Here is a 13,843-nt window from a genome sequence, read left to right as displayed (position 1 = left end):
TTGAAGCAAACATTAAATTATTTTCAAAAATAATACCTTTTTTTTACCGAGATTCAATTATTTTCATGAATAATAAAACTCATTATAGAATTTCAATTAATTTTAATCCAATATTGAGGGCGAGGAACGGATAACTGCCTGCAACGCATAGTCGAAAGGGACTATACCAGTCAGACATCAGTGAGAGGCCTAGAGGCGCTCACTGTTGTCTGACTGGTATAGTCCTTTTCCACCATGCGTTGCAGGCGCAGTTATCCGTTCCACGCCCTCAATTTTAATCGAATTCCTCAAAAAATATAATTATTCTGAAAAATTTTATTAAAATTCGTCGAAAAAATTCAATTATTTAAACCTTTTTTGACAAAATTCTTTATGAGGATTCAATTTTAAGAAAAATTCATTTTTTCAATAAATTAATTATATTTGCGTATTAAAATAATTGAATTCTGGTAGAATTTTCTAATAAAAATTGATATAAAAATTAATTTTAGTTAAAATTTCACATAGTAATTGAATATTAAAAACATTATAGCATGAATTCTCAAGAATAATTAAATTTTCAATATTTTTCAAAATAATTGCAATTTTCGAAGAATTTACTTAAAATTGTATTAAAAATAATAGAAATCCTGTAAAGAATTGTATTATTTATGAAAATAATTGAATTCTTGCAATGTATTTTATTACATTTTTTAAAAATAATTGAATTTATTAAAGGAATTTAATTAAAATAGTAGTTTTTGAAAAATTTTTAATTTCAGCGAAGATTTTCATTATTTCTGAAATTTTAATTCAATTCTTGCAAAAATTCGCCGAAAAAATTCAATTATTTAAAAATTTTTTGACAAAATTCTTTATGAGGATTCAATTTTAAGAAACATTTATTTTTCAATAAATTAATTATATTTGCGTATTAAAATAATTGAATTCTTGTAGAATTTTATAATAAAAATTAATATAAAAATTAATTTCAGTTAAAATTTCACATAATAAATGAATATTAAAAACATTATAGCATGAATTCTCAAGAATAATTAAATTTTCAATATTTTTCAAAATAATTACAATTTTCGAAGAATTTACTTAAAACTGTATTAAAAATAATAGAAATCCTGTAAAGAATTGTATTATTTATGAAAATAATTGAATTCTTGCAATGTATTTTATTACATTTTTTAAAAATAATTAAATTTATTTAAGAAATTTTATTAAAATATAGTAGATTAAAAAAATTTTTTTGAATTTTAGCGAAGAATTTGATTATTTGTGAAATGTAATTGAATTCTTGCAAAAAATATTTTAAAATATTTAAATTTATTGAGGAATTTATTTAAAATTGTATTAAAAATAATTGAAATGCTATGAAAATTTTATAATTTATGAAAATAATTGAATTCTTAGAACGAATTTCATATTACATTTTATTAAATAATTTAACTCTCGTAGAATTGTTTAATAAAAATTGATTTAAAAATGAATTTCTGTTAAAATGTTACATAATAATTGAATATTAAAAGCATTATAGCATGAATTTTTAAAAATAATTGAATTTTTAATATTTTTGAAAATAATTACATTTTTCGAAGAATTTACTTAAAGTTGTATTAAAAATAATTGAAATCCTGTGGAGAATTTTATTATTTAGAAAAATAATTGAATTTTTCAAATATTTATTAAATTTTTTAAAAATAATTTTAATTTCTGTGAAGAATTTTATTATTTATAAAAATAGTTCAATTCTTTCAACGAACTTATATTACATTTTTTTTCAAATAATTAAAATCCTGTAAAGAATTGTATTATTTATGAAAATAATTGAATTCTTGCAACATATTTTATTACATTTTTTTTAATAATTGAATTTATTTAAGGAATTTTATTAAAATAGTAGATTTTAAAAATATTTGAATTTCAGCGAAGAATTTCATTATTCGCGAAATGTAATTGAATTCTTATGAAAAATTTTTGAAAATAATTAAATTTTTTGAGGAATTTATTTAAAATTGTACCTATTAAAAATAATTGAAATCCTCTGAAAAATTTTGTTATTTGTCAAAATAATTGAATTCTTAGAACGAATTTTATTATACATTTTTTTTAAATAATTGAATTCAAGAGAAAAATTTTATTACCTTTAAAAATAATTGAATTCTTGGGAAGGATTTTATTAATATTTTTGGAAATAATTTGATTTTTTTGGAAAATTTTATGGAAATTTAAATTATTACGAAACATGAAGATATCAATAACTCCGAGTCTTCGACTCGGAGTGATCGATATCTTCATGTTTCATAATAATATTCCTAATTTGTTGAATTTCATAAAGGTTTGAATTTGAAAGTTTTTGAAAATTCTAATTCCTCTTCAATTAATAATATTGATTAAGTATTTATTGAAAAAAAAATTTTTTTTTGGTGTTTTGGAATAATTTTACAATGAAAAAAATTCGTAATTAAATGTAATAGAGCAGGTTTTTTAGTATCTAATCTTTTTTAGAGTGAATCAGTAATTCAGAATATTCTTTAAGGTCAGGGAAAAATTCAAAATTTTGTCCGGAAATCAGGAAAAAGTTAAGGAAATTCTGTAAGTTTTTTATTTTAATAATATTTTAACATTTTAATTATGATTGGAATCTAATAAAATAATCTTTCTTGCAATTTTTTTGCAAAATGCGTATTTCATTCAAGTTTTGCAAAACTATTACAACAAAGCTTATTATTAGACTCTAATTATAATAGAAATGTTAAAATAATATTAAAATATAAAACTTGCAAAATTTCCGCTGAATCTTCACGGAATTTTCATGGAATTTCCGGGGGGGGGGATACTTCCATGGGATTTTTTAACGCCCAGGCGGAAATTTCCAAACGGCGCGGATCCTAGCCCGTACTGACGCCGGTGTAACTGTACTGGCTCGGAACCGCCTGCCAACCGAATGTGAACGGGCATTCTACCGAATAGTGACTAGGCCAGGAGCGCGCTGGCAACCGGCTCGGAACTGGCATTCTACCGCCCGCTGACCGGCCGGGAGAAGCCGTTCCGTGCATAATTCAACCGGCTGGGACCTGGCACTCTACCGACCGCGGATTTTCCATTTAATAGCCAGCTGAGCGCTGGCATTCTACCGACTGGCAACCGGGTCGGATCCAAATGATAATTTCAACAAATATCAATAAAAAAAATAATAATTAATTGCAAAAGATAAATACGGATGACAATTCATTGACAGTTCACTTTACACATTTTTTTATTTCTTTATACACTTAAACGCAATTTTTTATTACATAGACATTTGAAAAATCCTAACGCTTGGGGGTACGAACCTACGTCTAACCGAATATTTACGCACCGAAATCTCGCACGCTAACCACTATGCTACGCTCGCATGGGACTCTCAAATCTTAAATACTCTCAAGTGTCACAAGCTGAAATAAAACTTGTCGAATAACTACGCGTCAATGCTACAGCTATATTTTTATTATTATTTAATATATTAAATAATTGTATCTCAATATAATAATATTGAACATAATAATATTAATAATTTTAATTAATATCACAATAATAATAAATTTATTATTATTGAGATATTATTAATTAACATTAATATTATTGAGAATTAATAATAAATTATTAACATGAATATTAATATTTATTAATATTTATTAATATTAATAATTTATTATTAATTCTCAATAATATTAATTAATAATATCTCAATAATAATAAATTTATATTAATAGTATAAATTTATTTATAATAATTATAAAGTATAAGTGCACAACAAATTTTTTTAATTGTTTAGTTTTGAAAAAAGTCTCAATAAATAATTACTTAATATTTTGATTAAATTCATTTATTAATTAATCATTATTTTCTAAAATAATGCAATTAATTATTGTAATAATTATTTAGTTATGACACATTTATTGAAAATAAATTTATAATGTGATTTATAATGTGACAATAAATGACGACATCCGCAGTCGGATCCGGCCCAGCACCGAGCCAGTACAGACTAAACATATCCGTCATTCTTCCGACGCCGCAGAAGAATAAGATCCGCCGGCGGAAGAAATCCAGTACCGAGCCGGTACTGACAATAGTGGGAAAACGGTTCCGACAGTCGGAGCATAATCTGTACCGCGCCGGTTGCTTTTTCAGATCCGATTCGGTACAGACCGTCGGTACTTGCGGTCTGTACGGGCGCGGATCCCAGCCGGTTGTAAATTCCGACATTCGTCCGACTTTTCCGCCTGGGCGTATGGGTACCAAGTTTTATAACATAAATCAACTGTCTGTTTAATTCTATTTCTGAGAGAGCCTCTTTATTTTTATTCTTCACATAATAAATATAATTTTAATTATATTTGTCGCACTTTAAAATGACGTATTTTCAGTAAAATTGAATATCGCTATTCTGGCGATATTACCAATACCACTCGTTTATTTTTTATGAAATATTTAGCTGTTATAGGAAAGAAATTCCCAGTATGAGTTGTACTTTTTTCCGGGTACGTATTTGCCTACTGGTATACATTATACATATTCAGCCATTCTGAAACGTGTTTTACATGCTCGTTTCAATCACCCTTTATTGTGTGACAATGGTTTTCAGCGACGGTTTCTTGGAGGGTACAACCCATATAGGGCGTGTACACCTTTCCTGGCCTTTTATGCACGTGAAACTTTCCCCATTTGCCATTGGTAAGGGCAATTTTCAGGTCTGCTATATACCTCTTAGAGATGATGAGAATATTATTTTATTATTATTTTTTTTTTATTATCTTTAACATTACCTATATATATTTATACAAGAGAGGTACGAGCCTAGAGGAACTCTACTTTCAAGGGATCCTTTAGTCATATCCTTTCGCGTGTGAGGAGTGAACGTAATTTCGCATCATTTTCTAACTGTGCAGAAATTTATGTGAATATTTTAATTGCATCTGTATGTGCGTGTATATGTATGCGCACATATACAATAATTTATTTCCACGTAGGTGTAATATAATGAATTTAAGTAAAAATATATGCGAGTAAATTCACGAAGCGTGGTGATCACGTTAACGAGCTTTATAAGTGTTGTATTTTCTAAGCCGTTTTCATAAAGAATCATGTGTGTGACAAGTTGACGTGTTCAGGTGTAATTGTGGAAAAATGAATTTGTAATTTAAATATAATGGATTTTTTATACGCGAGCGAGGGCTTTGATTTCAATTTTAATTGCAAGAAAAGGATATATTTATTGTTACAAGTTCAAAGCCTATGTTAATATTTAATAATTATGAAATTATGAAAATGCGTATAGTTATGGATGGGTAGCGTACAATTTTTTTTTTACAAAAATACGAGGAGGGATTGCATCGCGTGTCGTTTGTCGAAATCCAAAAGTCGTTTTCAGGTTAAATGGCTTGGCTTCACATTGACTTTAATTGCAGACTCCACGGACATGTGAAATTGCCTTCCAGAAATTTACTTAAATTATTTCTGTCACCGAGGGAACCGTTCATTCACCTCAATTGATGATACGTCACGCATCAGCTAATCATCATCGCAGCTCTTCAACAAGAAGAAAATTATAAAGTTTGTCAAACCCTTTATTTATTTCATCACTTTTAAAAATTAATAACTAAGTCAAAATTTCTGAACTGGGACACAACAAACTTTTTATGTTTGCATTTGTTAAAGGTGAACATTCCCGGAATGCGTTTTCAAAAATTTTAATTTTCTAACTAGCAACAATTCGCGCGCTAAAGCGCGCGGCTAACTTCTTACTGCCTTTTTTAAATAAAATTAGCAATAATTTCAAAAAAAATAATAGAATTTGAAAACTTTCTAATTCAAATTTTTGTTGAAAACACTAAAAAAAATCAATTTTGGAGAAATTACAAATAATTGCAGAAATACAACTATTTAAAAAAAAATAAATAAAATTCTTCTTATAAAATTCAACTATGTACAAAATTTGAAAGAAAATTTTGTAAAAATCCCAATTATCTTTATAAGTAACAAAATTTTTCTCCAACGTTTAATTATTTTCCTAAATGTCAAAAAAATTCTTGTCCTAATATCAATTATTTTCAAAAATAAAATGCATTTTTCTAATTTTAATGATTTTCAATATCTACTATAGATATTAATAAAATTTCCCAAAAAAATTCAATTATTTAAAAAAGATTTTAATAAAATTGTATGCAAACATTTAATTATTTTCATAAATAATAAAAATTTCACAGGAATTCAATTATTATTTTTAAAAATAATAAATTTTTTTAAAGAAATTTAATTATTTTCATAAAAAATAATTTAAAATTCTAGAAAATAATAATTGAATTAAAATGATGAAAATAATTTTGATGAAATACATTAACAGTCTTCGACTCGGAGCAAACGATATCTTCATATTTTATAACAAATACTTTTATAAGTTGTTTAATTTAAAAAAGGTTTAAATTCGAAATTTTTGAATGTCTTCATTCCTGTGAAAAATCCTGTTCCAAAAATAAGATTAAAAAAAAGGAATTTTGCAAATATTTTTCTCCTTTTTCTAAAACAAAATAATCATTTTTTTTTTAAAATTGTGATTCATGAACAAAAATAATGCAAAATAAATTGCATTATTAGGTATTAACTTTTTGATAATTTTTCTTTTCAAATATTTTCAATTTTAAAATTAATATATTGAAAATCATCGAATTGTTGCAAAGAATTTTATCTAAAAATTTGATGATAATAGAATTCCTTCAAAGAATTTTATTATTTAGGAAAATAATTGAATTCTCACAAAGAATTTTATTAAAAATTTTTAAAATCCTAATTAAATAATTCTTTTGAAGAATTTCTTTGTATTTTTTTTAAACTAATGGAGTTTCTTTAATAATTTTAATTGGAAATTTTGAAAGCATTTGAATTTTATGAAGAAGAATTTTATTAAAAGTGAATTGAAGATAATTGAATTCTTGCGGAGAATTTTACTATTTATAAAAATTGTTTCGAAGAATTTATTAAAATTTTTGGACATAATTGAAATTTATGGAAATATTTAAAAATATTTGAATTCAACCGAGGAATTCAATTAAAGTTGTTTCGAAAATAATAGAATTTCTTTAAAGAATTTTATTAAAATTATGTATAATTCAAAATCATTGAATTCATCACAAGAATTTTATTACTTTTTTGAAAATAATTGAATTCTTTCAATTTTTTTGACTAATGTATTTAATAATTGCATTGAAAGTAATTTAATTTTTATATAAAATGTTTTAAAAATATTTTGAGAATAATTGAATTATTTTTAGAGAATTTTAAATTCTTGTTGAAATTGCATTTTATATGGAAGTTTTTGAAAATAATTAAATTCTTTCATGTAATTTTATTTAAATTTGATTAAAAATAATTTAATTCTTGTGAAGAATTTTACTATTTATAAAAATAATTGAATTTTTTCAAAGGATTTATTAAAATTTTAGAAAATATGAACAGTAATAATTAATTTTGTACTCATAATAAGTGAATTTTTTAAATTTTGATTATGAAATTATTTAAAAAATTTATATTTGAAGATTAAAAACATTTGTAATTTGCATAACAATAATAAATTGAATATCACGTTCCGCGCGTAAGATTTTCTAGTAATATTATAATATACAATTTATCTGAAGATAACAAAAACAAAAATATAAATAGAAGACAACTTCAGAGTGTGAGGGACAGAAAAAGTGAATGAATGAAAGAATGAAAGAACATTCAACAAACAATTAAACTTTAAAGTACTATACCTATAAATTTTGTGGAAAATTTTATGTAGTGAGATTCCTATTCTATTTCAGTTCGACCCTAAATTGAGAATTGAGAATGCAATAAACTGTAGGGCTGTTTAGAAATGAACCCCTTAGAAAATCAAATTACATTTTATTAATTATGACATAACGAAGTATTATTCGGGGGAAATCGAGACTATTTAATTAAACGAATCCCAACTTGTATATATTATATTGATGGGAAAAAAAACCCTTTTGCACTTGTGGAGGAGAAGAAAATTGCGAATATGTAATTTGAAAATCAAATTGCCTCGGACAAAGAGCATGGGATCATATCGCCTACTGGAAGTTGAGAGGAGAGTTATCGTGAGAGAGAAAAAAAAAAGAAGAGGTATATAAAAGGACAGAGGAAAGGAATAGTAGAGGGAAATAAGGGGAGCCGGACAGATAACGAGAGAGGAAGAGGTGGAGAAGAGTGAAGTGAGTGAAAGAAGCTCAGCGCGTGAAACCACTCTACAACTTTTGATATCGATGCATCATCTCGATCCTCGCACCCAGGTTCTCTGATCGATTTTCATTCCACGTGTTGCATGGCTGCTTTTGCTATCCGGGTGCTATCTTCAACCACTTCGCCTTCAATGATTTCTATACCTATACAGGGTGTTCGCAAAAAAAAAAAATTAATCATTATCTCTACATGTGTAATTCTCAAACGGAAATTAATAACACCTATCAATTCTCTCAGACTGCCACAGGACTTCCATAAACTCAAGGTAGCGGAATTCTGAAAGAAGAAGAACATTTTTCGTTAACACTTTCATCGTTTTAACCCCATTTGAGGAATCAGGAAATTGCATCTTGAAGATCAGTTAATAGAGGGACGTGTCCAACAGTGTCCAACATATATCTTTCAGAATAAAAATAATTGAATTTGTTTCTTTATTTGATGAAAGTACACGAGTAGACACCTTGTATAAGATGAGCGTTCAGTTCGGAGTGTAAGATATCAGCCCCGCGAGAAAACAGGCCCGTCCAAGACTTTACGACCGCTCTTGTAATTATCTCCAGTAAATATCTCCGCGGCACGAGAGCGTATATCGAAATACTTTGGCGGGTCAGAGGTGAACATCCCTATACCTCCATCTTTCGATCAACGCGTTTCTTTTGGTCGTCCCATATGTTCTTTTTCTGATAAATTTATAATGTTAGAGTCGCGCACGGTCGCGTACAAGTTATATATATATATGATCCCCCTGCTTAATCGGCTAATATAAAGTCCCAAATGACCACACACGGTTTTCTCTTATTATAATACCCGCGCACTCGTGGCGCATATACACGCATAATATACACGTCGAGTATGCAATGTACGCGTATAGAGATCTATGAACCAATTTCACAAATCCAAGACTCTCTGATGGATATATGGTATATAGATAAACTTTATAAACTTTATAAACTGTATAAACTTTATAAAAGGTGCGCGCAAGCGTTTTCGAATTGCACATGCGGAATAGAGGAGAAAATTATCCATACGGCGAGCGCGGCGTGTTGTTGTAAATCATTAAAAGAGCTTCAGGAAAATTTAACGTTTATTAAATTCCCCTCGTGGAAAATTAATTAAATATATTATTCTTATGTTTCATATAGAGAAAAATTATCATTTGCTGATTATAAAAATTATATAAAGAGGGACAAAATTTTGAATTTTTCCCTGACCCTAAAGAATATTCTGATTCACTGTAAAAATATTAGATACTCAAAAAACTGTTCTATTATATTTAATTACAAATGTTTTTCATTGTAAAATTATTTTAAAATACCAATAAATTCTTTTTCAAATATTTATTTATTTATTATTATTATTATTATTCCATACGAATTAAGATTTTTTAAAAATTCCCAATTCAAACTTTTATGAAATTCAACAAATTATAATAATAATTAAAAAAAAATTAAAATTAAAATTAAATTAAAATATTTTATCAGGATTTCCGAGTCTTTGACTCGGAGTTATTGATATCTTCAAGTTTTGTAATAATTTAAATTTCTATAGAATTTAAAAAAAAATAAACTATTTCTAAAAATATTAATAAAATCCTTCCCAAGAATTCAATTATTTTCATCAATAGTAAAATTTTTCAAAGGATTTCAATTATTTTTAATACAATTTTAAATAAAATCCTCAAAAAATTTAATTATATTCAAACATTTTTAACAAGAATTCAATTACATTTCGCAAATAATGAAATTCTTCGCTGAAATCAAAATATTTTCAAAATCTACTATTTTAATAAAATTTATTAAATAAATTCAATTCTTTAAAGAAAATGTAATAAAATGCGTTGCAAGAATTCAATTATTTTCCTAAATAATAAAATTCTTCACACGATTTCAATTATTTAAAACAATGTAATAAAACTTGGTCTAAGAATTCAATTATTTTCATAAATAGTAAAAATTTTCATATGATTTCAATTATTTTTAATATAATTTTGAATAAATTCCTTAAAAAATTTAATTATTTTGCAAAAAATTATTTGCAAGAATTCAATTACATTTCACAAATAATGAAATTCTTCGCTGAAACTCAATTATTTCCAAAATCTACTATTTCAATAAAATTTTTTAAATGAATTCAATTAGGTATTTACAAAAATGTAATAAAATGCTTTGCAAGAATTCAATTATTTTCCTAAATACTTAAATTCTTCACAGGATTTCAATTATTTAAAAAAATGTAATAAAATTCCTTCTTAGAATTCAATTATTTTTATAAATAATAAAATTTCTCACAGAATTTCAATTATTTTTAATACAATTTTAAATAAAATCCTCATAAAATTTAATTATTTTCAAAAAATTTTTACAAGAATTCAATTACATTTCGCAAATAATAAAATTCTTCGCTGAATTTCAAATATTTTCAAAATCTACTATTTTAATGAAATTTATTATGAATTCAATTCTTTAAAAAAAACAATGTAATTAAATGCGTTGCAAGAATTCAATTATTTCCCTAATTAATAAAATTCTTCACAGGATTTCAATTATTTTTAATACAATTTTATTTTAATCAAATTTCATTAACAAATTTTTAAGTAATTGAATTCTTTCGATAATTTTTAATAAAATTTTTAAGAATAATTACATTTTCCGAGAAATTCGATTAAAATTGTGTTAAAAAATTTTTAAATAATTGAAATTTTGCATTGAGCTTTATTATTTCAGAAAATAATTGAATTCCTAAGAAGAACTTTACTATTTTTGAACATAAGCGAATAATTTTATTACTCCTTGAAAAAAATTAAAATTTTACAATAATTTGCAACTTTTCCAAAATAAAATTTTTTTTTCTATTGTTAACTAAAATTTTTCAATAAATCCATTATTTTTAATAATTTTCAAAAAAGTTTTTTGTGAATTATCAAATTCATTTGTTTTTAACTGAAATTCATTTTTAAATCAATTTTTATTTGAAAATTCTACTAGAATTCAATGTATTTACTATTTAAATACAAAAAAATAATTTATTGTATATTTGAATGTTTCTTAAAATTTGCATTCTCATAATTAATTTTATTTAACAAATTTTTAAATAATTGAATTCGTTTGACGAATTTTAATAAAATTTTTACTAATAATTACATTTTTCAAGAAATTTCATTAAAATTGTATTAAAAATAATTGAAATTCTTCGATGAGTTTTATTATGTTTGAAAATAATTGAATTCCTAGAAAGAATTTTATTATTCAAAAAAATAATAATTGAATCCCTGTAATAATTTTATTATTTATATACAAATAATTGAATTATATTGCGAAGAATTTTTTTAAGAAAGTAAATAATTGAATTTTTGTGAATTTTGCGTAGAATTTTTTCAAAATTTTTTTAAATAACTGAATTCTTTTGGAAAATTTTATTAAAATAATAGATATACTGAAAATCATTAAATTGAGGAAAATTGAGGAAAATAATTGAAATTTTGCGAAGAATTTTCTTCAAAATTTTTGAAAATAATTGAATTTCGGATAAGAATTTTATTATCTATAAAGATAATTGAAATTATTGACAAAGATTTAAAAAATTTTTTTGAACCTAATTGAATTTCTGCGAAGAAATTTTTTTCTTTTGAAAATAATTGAATTTTTCCAAGCATTTGTAATTTCTCTAAAATTCTCCAAATTATATCGTACAATTCACGAACTTTTCGTCCTCTTTTAATCAAATTACAGACTTTACGGACCTTTTGGCACAAAAAAGTGACTTTTACAGATTTTAAGTATAAATTTACGGACCTTTACGAGATTTACGGATCTAATTTGAGCCCTGTAGTAATCATACAATAATATAATGTTAACAAAATTATTTCACGAAATTTATAATTTTTCTAATTAAAAATCACTAAAATTTTGTCAATTTTTTATTTTCTTTGTGTTCTTTTTACAATTTTTTCATAAATTATTTTAATTCTCTTCACGCACTGTAAAAGTAAGGCATTTCAATTTAAGATACAATATATATATAGTATATGATATAGTTAGGGGAACATAGTCTAGGTCGGCCACCTTTTTGACTTTTGTTTATAACTTTTTTTTAAAAATGAATTTGGACAATTGAAGTATATGGTTGGAAAGTCCTGTTTAATAGGAACATTTTTTTTGTACAAAGTAAATTGACAGGTTTAAAAATGAAAAAGTTATAAAGATTTAAAAAAAAAAAATTTGTAGTCCAGGTTGGCCATTACAGTCAAGGTCGGCCATGTTTAAAATTCAAAGGGCATTAATCTTTAAAAAATAAAATATCATGTTTGGAGTTACGGAAAATTGATTCTTTATTGTTTACAGTTTGTAACTTAATGAAATAACAAAATAATAACAATAAACAATATAAAAAAATAAATATAAATAAAAAAAAATTTTGCACTAAAATATTAATAAAATTAAATAAAAATATTAATAAGACGATCAATTATATTATGAGTTATACAGAATTGCAGTTTTTGCAAATGAAGTAGCTCGTCCTCAGCTTTGCGCATTTTAAACACACAGTGGCCGACCTTAACAGTAAGTAACATTACCGAATTGTTGTAACCATAAAGAAATACGTTTCGGGATTCGATTTTTTACTTTGTTTTCCTTTCAACCATGAGTCCCACAAATTTTCTGCATACTTGCCTTGACGATTCAATTTGTTTTTTATCTTTTATTAATGGTTTTTCACATTATGCACAAAACTTTTTTTGAGCTTTTTTTGTACCGACGTCACAGAAAACACAATTTTCGATTTTCCGAAAATGTAATTGAACAAAAAGTTAGGTTTCACTAAGACAAGCTTCGACAAAAATGCGCGTAGGTGGCGCTAGTGAACTTGACAAAAAAACGCGAGTGGCCTACCTAGACAGTAGACCAACCTTGACTACATTCCCCTACTTCTAATAAGTTGTTTCGAAAAAGTTATCAAAAGCATCTTAAAGTGCATTAATCTTTTATATGAAAGGGTCGAAAAATGAAATGTTTTAATTTTTAAATAAATATCTTAAAAGTGACTACAATGTATTATAAGATGCTTCTTTTTGCAGTGCTCTTTTTATTTTAACATTTCTTTTTCTATTTTATTATTTATAAAGATAATTGAAATTTTGACGAGAATTTAAAAAATTTTGAAAACCTTATTATGTACATAGCTATATATGTATATATCTATTGTTTCTGCCTTTTACGTGAACACTGAAGTTAATTTTCTATATGTAATATAAAGACCAGAAAACAAATTCAAGATTATAGTTATTGAATTGTTTTTAATATCCTCGTTAAGATGTCAATATAAATAAACTTGGAACATTTCGCTCTTGTATCGAAATATGTACAACTTCACAATAAATGAAATGTGAAAAATCCTGCATTTTTTCAATGTTCATATATAAACTATATATGTTATGAAATATGCATTAAGCAATTAATTCATAATTAGCTTCGGGAGGTTGATTCTCGCGTTTTAGAAAAGATGTTCCAAGCATATTATTTATCCATAAAGGGTAATGAGTTTCGCTGGACATTAACCTAGAATTGGATTGAAT

At 25.1% G+C, this 13,843-nt stretch overlaps 1 protein-coding gene across 2 annotated transcripts in view; it reads left to right on the top strand.

The window, feature by feature from the left end:
* Positions 1-13,843, top strand: part of LOC122509142 — a 383,804-nt gene that overhangs the window by 286,061 nt on the left and 83,900 nt on the right. The gene's annotated exons all lie outside the window — the stretch shown is intronic.

This window comes from Leptopilina heterotoma, unplaced genomic scaffold (assembly GCF_015476425.1).
Source record: "Leptopilina heterotoma isolate Lh14 unplaced genomic scaffold, ASM1547642v1 Lhet_6, whole genome shotgun sequence".
Lineage (NCBI taxonomy): Eukaryota > Metazoa > Arthropoda > Insecta > Hymenoptera > Figitidae > Leptopilina > Leptopilina heterotoma.
This window is presented reverse-complemented; position numbering and strand designations above follow the sequence as displayed.